Source organism: Primulina eburnea, chromosome 6, assembly GCF_022965805.1.
Source record: "Primulina eburnea isolate SZY01 chromosome 6, ASM2296580v1, whole genome shotgun sequence".
NCBI lineage: Eukaryota > Viridiplantae > Streptophyta > Magnoliopsida > Lamiales > Gesneriaceae > Primulina > Primulina eburnea.
The window spans coordinates 22,554,354-22,566,977 of NC_133106.1; the positions used below are offsets into that span (position 1 = coordinate 22,554,354).

A 12,624-nucleotide genomic window follows, 5' to 3' on the forward strand; every position below is an offset into this window, starting at 1 on the left:
CAAGCAATAAATTGGTTAATGTGTCATACCATGCTCTCGGGACCTGTTTTAGTCCATATAGAGGTTTGTCAAGTTTATAAACATAATCAGGGAAGGTGTGATTAATAAATCCACGTGGTTGTTCAACATGAGTATATTTCCTCTCCCCTAAGCTCATCACCGGTATTGGTCCGAACAAGTCCATATGAAGGAGTTCCAGGCATTAGTTGATGAGTTTCTTCCTCTATTTTTGAATGTTGAACGGGCCTGTTTTCTTAATTGACATGTATTTAAAACTCTATCTTTGGCAAAATCAATGTTAGGCAAGCCAGATACAAGATTAAGTTTACTGATAGTAACAATGGATTTAAAAGTGAGATGATTAAGATGCTTATGCCAAAGCCAATTTTTATTTCCATTTAAAGCAACAAAACAAGTAGGTACGCTAAGACAATCATCATTCCATTTGACTTTGTATGTATTTTGCTCTCTATGTCCAGTTATCATGATTTTACAAGCTGTGGTTCTCACAGTGCATAAGAGTTTTTGAAATTCTACTATGTAACCACTGTCACATAGTTGGCTTATACTTATCAGGTTATAACAAAGAATTTCTACTAGAAGTACATCTCTAATGTTAATTTTGCCGTGGATAATTTTACCCTTACCCACAGCTTTACCTTTAGAATTGTCGCCGAAGGTGATTGTTGGACCTTTGCAGTTAACTACTTCAGATAAGATATCTCTGTTCCAGTCATGTGTTTAGAGCATCCACTATCCAAGAACCAGATGGATTCTTCCAGGTTCCTTTTCTTTGACACCTGACATTATTGAAAATAGAAATTGGTACTATTTTCTATTTGGGTCTTGAGTTTATCAGTCCTTTAGGGATCCACACTGGAATTATCCTGAAGGATTTTTCATGATGTGTCATAAAATAGTTGCTGTTGTGTGCGTAATCAAATGATGTATTCAGTGCTTGTGCAGTATGTTGTTTCAACCGTTTGTCATTGTCACTCAATCGATACCTCTTTTGAACAGGTCGGCTGTTGTGGTAATGGTCAGGTCTAGTTTTTGAATGATTTCCACTTGACCCTGGCTTTCTGCTAGCCCAATTTGAACCGTTGTGAGCGGTTGTAATAGGCCTGCGTATGAGCCATGATCTGTTGGTTTAAGCATTCTCAATTTCGACGTATCCTAAGCAACATCGCCTTTTGTTATTTTCAAGATTTACATTTTGAGTGCTTTGATCTTCAGTCTTATCATGTTCATATACCGTGCTATATCTGACAAATTTAATTGGTTTTAAACTATCTTTCTCTAGTAGCAGTTGAGTTGATACTCCGGAAGTACTGTATTCATTAATGTTATGTTATCATAACAAAACTATGGGTCACAGCTGTAAGAAGAATAAATATTAAAAACAATAATGACACACATGCATATAAACAGTAGTGTGATTGTGTCTCACAGCTTTCCTCCGGTTTTACGTCCATAAACGAATTCAACGCCTTCTATGAGTCGAGGATGTAATATCCCAACCTTTTAGCATTTTATTTATAATATTATTTTTGGTTTGGTGTTTAGGAAATATGTTTATTGTTTATGGTTATTGTTTTGGAATCATGTTCATAGTTAGTGATGATTATGGAAGTGAATGGGTAGAATAGAAAGTTGATCTTAAGCCAAATAGGAAATGGAAGTGCAGAAACGATATAAAAATATGGCAGTAGTTGTGGTTTTTAGCATAATATTTTGTATATTGATCCAATTGATGTGAGGTCACTTTCATTAGAAAGATAAGATATAAGGCTATAACTTTCATGTTTTGAGTTTTGTTCAAATCATTAGGGAAGACGAGCCAAAAGTGGCCCGAAGTGTGTCGTGTGTTTTGTTGTTCTTGCACTGACACATGTTGGTAGAATGTGCATAAATTTTTACTCAGACCTCCAAATGACCTGAAAATGGTGGGAGATTCAAGAAAAGACATAGGGCTACAACTTTCATGTTTACCATTTTAGCTAATTCGCAAGAAAAATTACATTTTTGTCCCCTGGCAGTGGGTACACGGACCCATACACAGGGTCCTGGTCTTGCCATGAAAAATGAGTAATTTCCCGAGTGTACACAGACTTTTACATGGATGGGGGCATGGAGTCCGTGTCTATGGCATAGAAAACATGTTTTTGGAGGTATTAGAGGCTTATAAACATGGTTCTAGACTATTCTACTCATTTATACTTTTCTTCTTTCTCTTCCATCGTTTCTTATCCCTTTTTCTTCTAGTTTTCTCTCCTTCAATTTCCTACTTCAAGTGCCAAGCTCATAGTTGGTTTCTTAGCTTCTTCCACTAAGATTTCAAGCTACAAGGTAAGATTTCTATTAATGGAGTTGGAAGGGTTAGAGATATTGAGGTTATATTGAAGGGTTAAGTTGAATTGATTGATTCCTTGGATTAATGATGATGATTTATGGTTATTATTGTGCTTATTTTTGTAGGAATCATTCAAGATCATCATAGCAACCATATTGCTTGTGGGTTGTAAGTAGAAGCTTCCTTTCAAATGCTCACATGATATATATGTATATAAGCCACGTTTATTGATAATTAGCTTCTTTCATTGGTAATTACTTGTTATTTATGTTGTTATGTATTCATTGTTCAAAGATTATCATTGACTTCATTGACAAAGGAGCTAATATTTCATTGTTTACACCAAGTGTTTGTGAAAATGCCTCAATGAAATTTCCTATGATTAAAGCCAAGGAATGATAGAAATTCATACATGTCATTGGCCAATAACATGATTATGAGTATCTCTCACAGTTTTGATTTATTTATATATCAAAGAGATACAATCCACAGGTCACAGAACCATCATTTTTTTTTCTTTAATTCATGTCATGAAATACCATCTATATTAATTTGCTACCTATTGTTCATTAAAGATGGTATCATTCATTGTTCATTGCCATTGATTCATTCTTTAATTGCCATTGTTATAGCCATGTTTCAAGCCAAGCCAATGTATATGTACTTGTTATGTATATCTTTATGCTTACTGAGTTTTATCTCATTCCAGTTACTGTCATGTGATGCAGGTGATAAAATGGATTGAAGCGGATTGTCCGAGGTGGGAGAAGTCATATATATAAGGCAATGGGAAAGATTTGTTTGGTTGTGTCACTTTTGTTTTGAGTTTAGTAAATATGTGATGTTTTAAAATGTCATGTAATTGGCTAAATGAATGATGAGGAAAACTTTATGTTGGCTTTTGGTTATGTGTTGAAGGATATGATTGTGAATGGTTATGTATATTAGTGCGTAAAATAGTTATGATGTAAATGGTATATTGTTCTTTCCCTTTTAAATGAAATTCTTTTGCGTACGTTATTTCTATTAAATGTTATTGTCATGGGAGTGGGGTGTTTCAGAGGATATGCTTCCCATCCAATTTTCTCATAAATTGGCAAACAATGTCTTTTTTAGTCAGATTCCCAAGACTATGACGCTCATCTTGGAATTGTTTCCACAAACAGAGAAGTTCAATATGCACGTGTCCACTAGAATGTTCTCAAGAGTCAATAAGATGTTATCTAAAGACTCTTTACTCAGCCCATTCTTAATGAAACTAATTTTATCTTCTCTGTTATTGGAAGCACATCCCAAAGATCTGTATCATTTGTCACAAGTTCATCTTGCAAACTTATGACAAACCCCTAACCTTTTGGCCCTTCGTTTTTTCGCATAAGTGCTTTTTCCTAATCCAGGCAAATACCGAATGAGCAATGATTGTGAAACTTCTCCTCTTAATCGGACCTTAGCTTCTATTACAAGACGAATATCTTCTGGAATTCTTTTTTGCATTAGCAATCTCAATCTTTCACACCTACCTGCATAAATTTTTCTTTGAATATTTTCAGAAACAGAGGAAAAATATTTACAAATTTTTGAGAGAATTTCATCCATTTTGAAAAGAAAAGAAATTATTATTTTTTATTTGTGTATCAGCAATTGTGGGAAACTGATTTAACTAACTATAAGAGTCACGGAGTACCGTTATCCACCATTTAACCGGGAAAATAAAAAGATTAAGGATACCTGAACTAAAAACAAACAAAATTAAATGTGACATAAAAATTTAATGATCGAAAAGGGAAATAAACTCTTCTTGAAAGATTTCATTTTCTAAAAATGGTTTAAGCCTTTGTCAATTTACTTTAAAAACATCATCATTTTTAAGATTTTCAATATCCAGAGCTCCATAAGGATACACATGCTTTATAACATATGGGCTTGTCCTTCTTGATCGTAATTTTCATAGGAATATGTGAAGTCGAGAATTATAAAGCAAAACTTTTTTTATCAATCTCAAAAGATTTTCTAAGAATTGTTTTATCATGAAATTATTTGTTTTATAGATCCTTGAATTCTCATACGCATCATTTTTGAGTTCATCAAGTTCATTAAGTTGCAAATTGCGCAATTTGTTGCAATCATCCATGATTGAATTAAAAGTTTTGATCGCCCAATAAGCTTTATGTTCCAATTTCACAGGCAGATGACAATGTTTTCCGTAAACGAACTTATAGGGAGAAATATTCAATGATGTTTTAAAAGTTGTTCGATATGACCAACGTGCATCATTAAGTCGCAGAGACCAATCTTTTCTATTTGAGTTAACAGTTTTTTTCCAAAATTTGATTTATCTTCCTATTAGCTAATTCAACTTGTCCATTTTTTTGAGGATGATAAGGAGTAGTTACTTTGTGAGTAATACCATATTTTTTCATTAATGAAGCAAATGGTTTATTACCAAAGTGAGTTCCCCCATCACTTATCATGGCTCGAGGAATTCTAAATCTACTAAAAATATTTTATTTCAAAAATTTGATGACGATTTTATGATCATTTGTTCGACATGAAATTGCCTCTATCCATTTGAAAATATAATCAACTGCAATTAAAATATATACGTATCCAAACGACGGTGGAAAATGTCCTATAAAATCAATTCCCCAACAGTCAAAGATTTCAATTTCAATGATAGGATTCAAAGGCATCATGTTTCTTTTTGAAATTGCACCCAACTTTTGACAATTTTCACAGACCTTGCAGATTTCGTGAGTATCTTTAAACAAAGTGGGCCAATAAAATCCACACTGCAAGATTTTTGCAGCTGTTTTCTTTGAAGAAAAATATCCTCCGCATGCTTCTGAATGACAAAATTTAATGACACTACTTACCTCATTGTCAGGTATTCAATGTCGAAAAATTTGATGTGGACAATACTTGAACAGATACGGATCATCTCAATAAAAGTTTTTTTACCTCATTCAAAAATTTTCTTTTATCTTGGGAACTCCATTGCGGTGGCATTTTTCCTGTCACAAGAAAATTTACTATGTTAGCAAACCAAGGTGTAGTCGTAACTGAAAATAGATGTTCATCAGGAAAATTATCGTTAGTTGGTGTCATTTCACGAGATGATCTTGTTACTAGTCTCGATAAATGATCGGCTACGACATTCTCGGTTCCTTTTTTTTTATCTTTGATCATAGTGTAAAATTATCGGAGCAACAAAATCTATCGTATCAGTCATGGATTTGCATTCTGTTTGGTCAATAAATATTTAATAGCAGAATGATTAGCAAACACAATAGTCGTTGATCCAATCAAATAAGAACGAAATTTATCTAATGTAAATATTACAACAAGTAGTTCTTTTTCAGTTGTGGAGTAATTCATTTGAGCATTGTTTAAAGTTCTACTTGCATAATATATCACATAAGGCTTACTGTTTCTTCTTTGACCCAGTACTGCACCGACTGCATAATCACTCGCGTCGCAAATGATTTGAAATGGTAAAGAATCAAGAGGTTGCATGATAGGAGCTGATGTCGAATGATTTTATCAAAAGCATTTTGACATTCTTGAGTCCACTCAAATGCAGTGTCTTTTGTTAAGAGGTTACAACTGGGTTTAGAGATTGAACTAAAGTCCTTTATAAACCTCCTATAAAATCCATCATGTCCTAAAAATGAGCGAATTTCTTTAATGGTTTTTGGAGGGGGTAAATCGGCAATGACATCAACTTTGGCTTTAAAAAATTCAATTCCATGAGATGACACAACATGTCCCAAAAAAATCTCAAAAGTAATCATGTAATGGCATTTTTCCCAATTTAAAATAAGACTTTTTTTTATCTCATCCTTTTAAAACTTTTTCCAAATTATCAAGACAATTATCAAATGTATTCCCAAAAATAGTTAAATCATCCATGAAAATCTCCAAACAATTTTCAATCATGCCGCTAAGCATAAACCAAATGGCATCATTCTGAATTCAAATATTCCAAAAGGACATGTGAATGTAGTTTTATCTTGATCCTCGAGTGCAATGAGAATTTGATAATAGCCTGAATATCCATCAAGAAAACAGTAGTAGGGATGACATGCTACTCTTTCTAAAATGTGATCCAAAAATGGTAATGAAAAATGATCTTTTCTAGTGGCGTCATTTAACTTTCTATAATCAATATATATCCGCCAACTAGATGAGACTCGACTTGTTAACATTTCACCTTTTTCATTTTTTATTACTATGATGATAGATTTTTTTGGAACTACTTGTGTTGAGCTTACCCACTTACTATCAGAAATAGGGTTGATAATCCCAACATCAAGTAGATTGAGAACTTCAGTTTTCACAACATCTTTCATGTGTGGATTTAATCTCCTTTGTAGTTGTTGAGATGTTTTAACATTTTCTTCTAATTGAATTTTGTGAGTGCAAATTAGTGGATTAATGCCCTTGAGATCTTTTAGTGTCCAACCAATTACATTTTTATGTCTTTTAAGCATATAAACTAATTTACCTTCTTGATCACTTGCTAATTTGGAAGAAATTACCACCGGATATGTTTCATCTTCTCCAAAAAATGCATACTTCAATTCTTTTGGCAAGGGTTTTAACTCCAATATGGGTGGTTCGTCTTTGTTCTCATATTTTGCCTCAAATTCTTTCTCTGATCCTTGTAACGAGTGATACCTGATAAAATCATCAAGATCAATTTCAATATTTTCTTTAACAGTTTCAATTGAACAATTATCTAATTGGTCACGAGATCTCCATTCTTGAATGTTTTCTTCCACAAGAGTTTCAATAAGATTTTCATCTTCACTTTCATCTCTTTTGTCATGTGGTTGCTTACAAAGATTAAAAACATTAAGCTCCAAGGTCATGTTACCAAATGACAACTTCATTATTCCATTCCTGCAATTTATAAGAGCATTAGAAGTTTGCTAAAAATGGACGACCCAAAATTACATGAATTGCATTACAAGCTTCGATAGGTTGTGTATCTAAAACTATGAAATCGACAGGATATCCAAAGTTATCAACTTGGACCAACACGTCTTCTACCATACCTCTTGGCACTTTAACATATCTATTAACAAGTAAAAGTGTTACCAAAATAGGTTTTAACTCGCCTAGATTCAGTTCTTGATAAACTGAATATGGAAGTAAATTCACACTAGCTCCAAGATCAAGCAAGGATTTTTAAATCTTTCGTTCTCCAATAATATATGAAATAGTCGGACAACCAGGGTCTTTGTATTTGAAAGTATTATTATTTGAATGATTGCACTTACTTGTTCGACTAAAAATGCTTTCTTTTTCACATTCAATTTTCTTTTCACAATGCACAAGTCTTTCAAAAAATGACATATGATGGTACTTGCTTTATTGCATCTAATAAAAGAATATTAACTTTTACTTGTTTAAAAATATCATATATATCAAAATTCAAATTTTATTTTTTTGTATTTTTCAATGCATGAGGGAATGGTGGTGACACTGTATGTTGATCTTCTTCTTCGCAAGTTATGGGTTCCACTTCCTTACCCTTTGAAGTTGATTTATCATCATCTTCACAAGGTTCAAGAATGGATTTTTCCACGACCTTACCACTGCGAAGGGTAATGCAAGAGTTTACTTGATCCATCGGTTGAGTTCCAGAAGTTTCAGTTTGTGAATGATGATCCTTGGGATTAGGCTGTAGTTGTGAAGGAAATTTACCTTTTTCATGAACATTAAGTGCAGATGCAAATTATCAAGAGTGTCTTTTAAATATGTCATAGTTTGAGCAGTTTGAGTATTGATAGACTCTTGCTTTGCAATGAGAGAATTCAATATATCTTCCAAGTTCCTTTTAGGTAGAGGAACATAAGGTGCATAATTTTGAAAATTTTACTGATTTTGGAAATGTGGTTGTGAAAATTGTGCAGCATTATCATTCCTCCAACTAAAATTTGGATGATTTCGCCAACCTGGATTTTAACTTTGAGAAAATGGTTCAAAATTTGGCCTTTTGTAATTGTTCAAAACATTGGATTGTTCATGGAGACATTCTTTAAAAGAAGGAAAAGTGGGATAATCTTTTTTAGAATGATCACTTGTATCACAGATGTGACATGCAATTTCTTAAACAGATTTTAATTGACCATTCTTTTTCAATTCAAATGCCTTAAAATTTCTTGCCGTAAATCTAACTTGGAGATCATTTTCATCTTTAAGGGTGTACATACCTCCACCAGACGTGGGAGATTGAATCTTGTTTGATGGTTCGATTGTACCTATAATGTCCCATTTTTGAGCATTTTCAGCTAATGAATCGAGATACTCAATTTCCTCGTTTGGATCTTTATCTTCAAATGTTCCATTACACATAAATTCAACCATTTGCCTATCTTTAGGTGTTAAAGCCTTCATAAAATTGAGAAACAACTCTCCAAATTTCAAAACCATGATGTGGACAAAGATTAAGCAATTCTTTGTATCTATCCCAACACTGATAAAAAGTTTCTTCTTGTTTTTGAGTGAAAATGATGATTTGCTTTTTGAAAGAATTTGTTCTATGAGATGGAAAAAACTTTTTCAAAATTTTTTGTTGCAATTCATCCCAAATTCGAATTGATCCCGATCTAAGATTTTGTAGCCAAGTTTTAGCTTTATCTTTTAAAGAAACCTTTCTTCCAAGTCACAAGATAAGAGCCATTGCCAGTATCTTTCTTTGATTACAGATCAAGGTGAATCTCTATCTATCTATAAATCTAAGTCTATTTAGATGTATAGCTATCAAATCGTGGCTCAGCTACAAATAAAATATTATTTTTTTACACATAAGTCTTCATTGGTGTTCCAAGAAATTATATAATACACATCACTTTTGAAAATCTTTCCATCCGAATTTTCTTTTCCACATAAAACAAAACATGTAGATAATTGAGTTGTTTGAATTGTAATATTTTTTAACCATTTGACCAAGTAATTTGAGAGATATAGTCAAAATGCTAGAGGATGGTAAAATTGTCACTTATTTGGTAACTTTATTTGTTGCTTAATTTGATCTCACTTGTGAGAAGATTTTTATCTCATGTTTGTCACCAATATTGTAGATATTAACATCAACTTTGTACAGGTCCAAGAATCATCTTAATCCCATTTGCAATGCCAAGGTTATTCTTGTTTTATCGAACCTGTAAAAATGTAAAAACTTATAATTACACAACAACTTATATTTTATACAATTTATTATAAAACATATAATATTTAAACATTTAATAAAACAAAAACTATAAATGTATATTATAAAACATTTAATTAATATACAATTTTTTTATCTTTATCACCCGTCCCTATGCGCAATAGTGAGCTAAGACTGATCAATCAACGAAATGATACAGTTAGTCACTTGTAAGGATCAAACTTCACCAAAAAAAAAAATAAATGATGGAAAGCTTTATGAGTTGACTTATGATGATTACAAATTTATGCTAGCTTATTTTGAATAAAAGTATGATTTTTGATGCATGTGCTTGTATATGTATTATTTTCTACTCATATATAGAACGTGCTGAGTCATTAAGGTCACTAGGTTTGAATGTTGCAGGTGATGATTAGATTGAGGCAGGCCCTGACGCTTGAGTGGATTGAATCTGGCAGTACACTCCCGAGGGACATTATTTTTCGCATTATTTTGATAGTCAAAGTTTTAACGATTTTGTTAATGATTTAATTAGAAATTTTTATGCTTTATTTTGAAGTTAGTGTTGATCATGTTAATGGTTGACTTAGTTTTTTGTTAATTGATGAGTTAGAAATTTTATGCATGTGAGATATCAAATTCTAAATTAATTTTTATGCATTTACGATTTTTTAAAAGTTTTGTGGTTTTTAATTAAAGGTTTTGAATTTTATAAAGAAAAAAATTTATTAGAAATTCAAGGTTTAAAAGTAGTGGCGTCTATCTAGGGATGCGAACTTACCACAAGATCTCATCGTCAGCTTTGGGTCGGAAGACCTCTGAAGCGTTGTGGCTCCACATGATGATGCCTTAGTGGTGACAACCACCATTGCTAATTACGGCGTGTCAAGAATATTTAATGATAATGAAAGCTCCATGAATATTTTGTTTAAGGGAACGTTGGATCAGATGAAAGTATAAGGATTTGAGTTTGAGCCGGTCTCTACTCCTCTGTACGAGTTCATGGGGGCACACCATTCAATTGTTGGGCCAAATTGTTCTTCCCTTATCTGTGGGGAATGATCCTCGACGTGTAACAAAGATGATAACCTTCGCTGTGGTAGATAATCCATCATCGTATAATGGACTTTTGAGACGATCAGCCCTAAAATATTTTAGACCAATAGCTTTCACCTGTCATCAGAACTTAAGTTTCCTATGGGAAAGGAAGTTGGAGTCTTGTGCGGGGACCAAAAGGTGGCGCGTCGGTGTTATGAAGGGGTAGTAAAGGAAGAGGGAAAAAGAGCGCGTACAGAAGTCAAGATGATCAGGAAAGGAAGAAGCGGGTTACCAATAATGAAGAAGGAGGTTCAGAAGGTAGCAGGAAAAGAACCTAAAATTGTAAAGTTGGGATCCGAGAAAAAGATACTCAAGATAGCACCTGACATCGGCTCAGAGGTTAAGAAAGAACTCATTACTTGTCTACAGGCTTATCTCGACGCATTCGCTTGGTCAGCCCAAGAACTCAAAGGCACAACCCAAACGTCATAGAGCATTGGTTGAACATCTTGTCGAACGCTCGCCCTGTGAAACAGAAGAAGAGGCCCAAAAAAGACAAAGTAATAAGAAAAAAGTGGGAGAGTTTCTTAGTGCTAGGAATATTCGAGAAGTGAAATTTCCTACTTGGCTATCGAATGTCGTCCTAGTGCCAAAGAGCTCAGGGAAGCGGAGGATGTGTGTTGACTTCAGAGGCTTCAATAAAGCTTGTTATCTGTTTCCTCAGATAGATCAGTTGGTGGACTCCATGGCCGACCATCAATAATTGTGCCTATTGTATGTTTATCAGGGGTATCATAAAATCCCCTTAGCCGTGGAAGATCAAGATAAAGTGAGTTTAATTACCTCAGAGAGATTTTATGGTATATATGGTGATAGAGAGGGGCGTAGCGAGCTATTCAAGACATGGTTCCCCCCGAAGACCTAAGGAAGTTCAGCAGCTAACAGGGAGGATTGCCCCATTGGCTCTGTTTATCTCCAAGTCCGCTCACAGAAGAGTACCCTTTTTCCGAACCTTACGTAAGGCGAAGAAGTTTGAATGGGGTCCAGACTGCGAGAAAGCTTTTGAAGAATTGAAAAAATATCTAGCTGAGATCCCTGTTTTGGCCAAACCGGCAACATGTGAGCATTTGTGGGTATATTTATCTGTCATTGAAGGAGCTGTGAGTTTGGTTCTTGTCAAAAAAGAGGTGTCAACTCAACAGTTTGTCTACTATTTTTCACATGCACTCAAAGGGACAGAGATAAGGTACTCAGGGCTGGAGAAGAAGGCTTTGGCTTTGGTAATGAAGGCGAGGCGCTTGAGACCATATTTATTATCTCATCTAATTGTGGTGCTCACCAACAGCGCTTTGGGTAGGATCTTAACTCATTCGGAAATGTCTGGTCGTTTGGTAAATGGATTACTGAGCTAGGAGAGTATGATATCCAATATGAGCCAAGAAAATCTATCCAGGCGCAAGCCTTGGCCGATTTCATGGCTGAAGCTGTGCAACAAAAAAATGAAGATCTTTGGAACATGTACACAGATGGTTCCTCTTCGAATGATCGAAGTGGAGTGGGGGTGTATTAATCTCGCCGGCTGGGGAGGAAGTGAAGTTAGCGATAAGGTTGGACTTTCGAGCATTCAACAACAAGACCGAGTATGAGGCTGTGTTGGCAAGGCGCTGGGCAGCCAAAAGCGTGGGAGTTGCCTGAGTGCTTGTTTTTTCGAACTCACAATTGGTGGCACAACAGATGAAGGGATTTATGATGTGAAGAATGAAAAACTTATCGAATATTCTAGGGAGGTGGATAGGGTTAGAGAGAAGTTCACAGAGGTCGTGTTCGAGCAGATCCCTAGGAAAAAGAACGAAAAGGCGGACACTTTAGCCAAAATGGCTGAAGAAATGAGAAGTTGGAAGACTAGGGATGTATTTCAATTCAAACTCATACATCACATGAGCTCGCCTGCAGTCGAACAGGAAGAGGAGTATTGGAGAACAATCATAACTAATTATTTCAAGGAGGGAAAGCTTCATGATAACCCTAGGGAAGCTCGTAAATTGAAGATAAAGTG

At 34.4% G+C, this 12,624-nt stretch overlaps 1 non-coding gene across 1 annotated transcript; it reads left to right on the plus strand.

Annotated features, from left to right (window-relative positions):
• Positions 1-8,784: 8,784 nt before the first annotated feature.
• LOC140835600 (small nucleolar RNA R71) lies at positions 8,785-8,893 on the plus strand. The gene has a single exon (XR_012118923.1). It is a non-coding gene; the product is annotated as a small nucleolar RNA R71 (small nucleolar RNA).
• Positions 8,894-12,624: the final 3,731 nt, after the last annotated feature.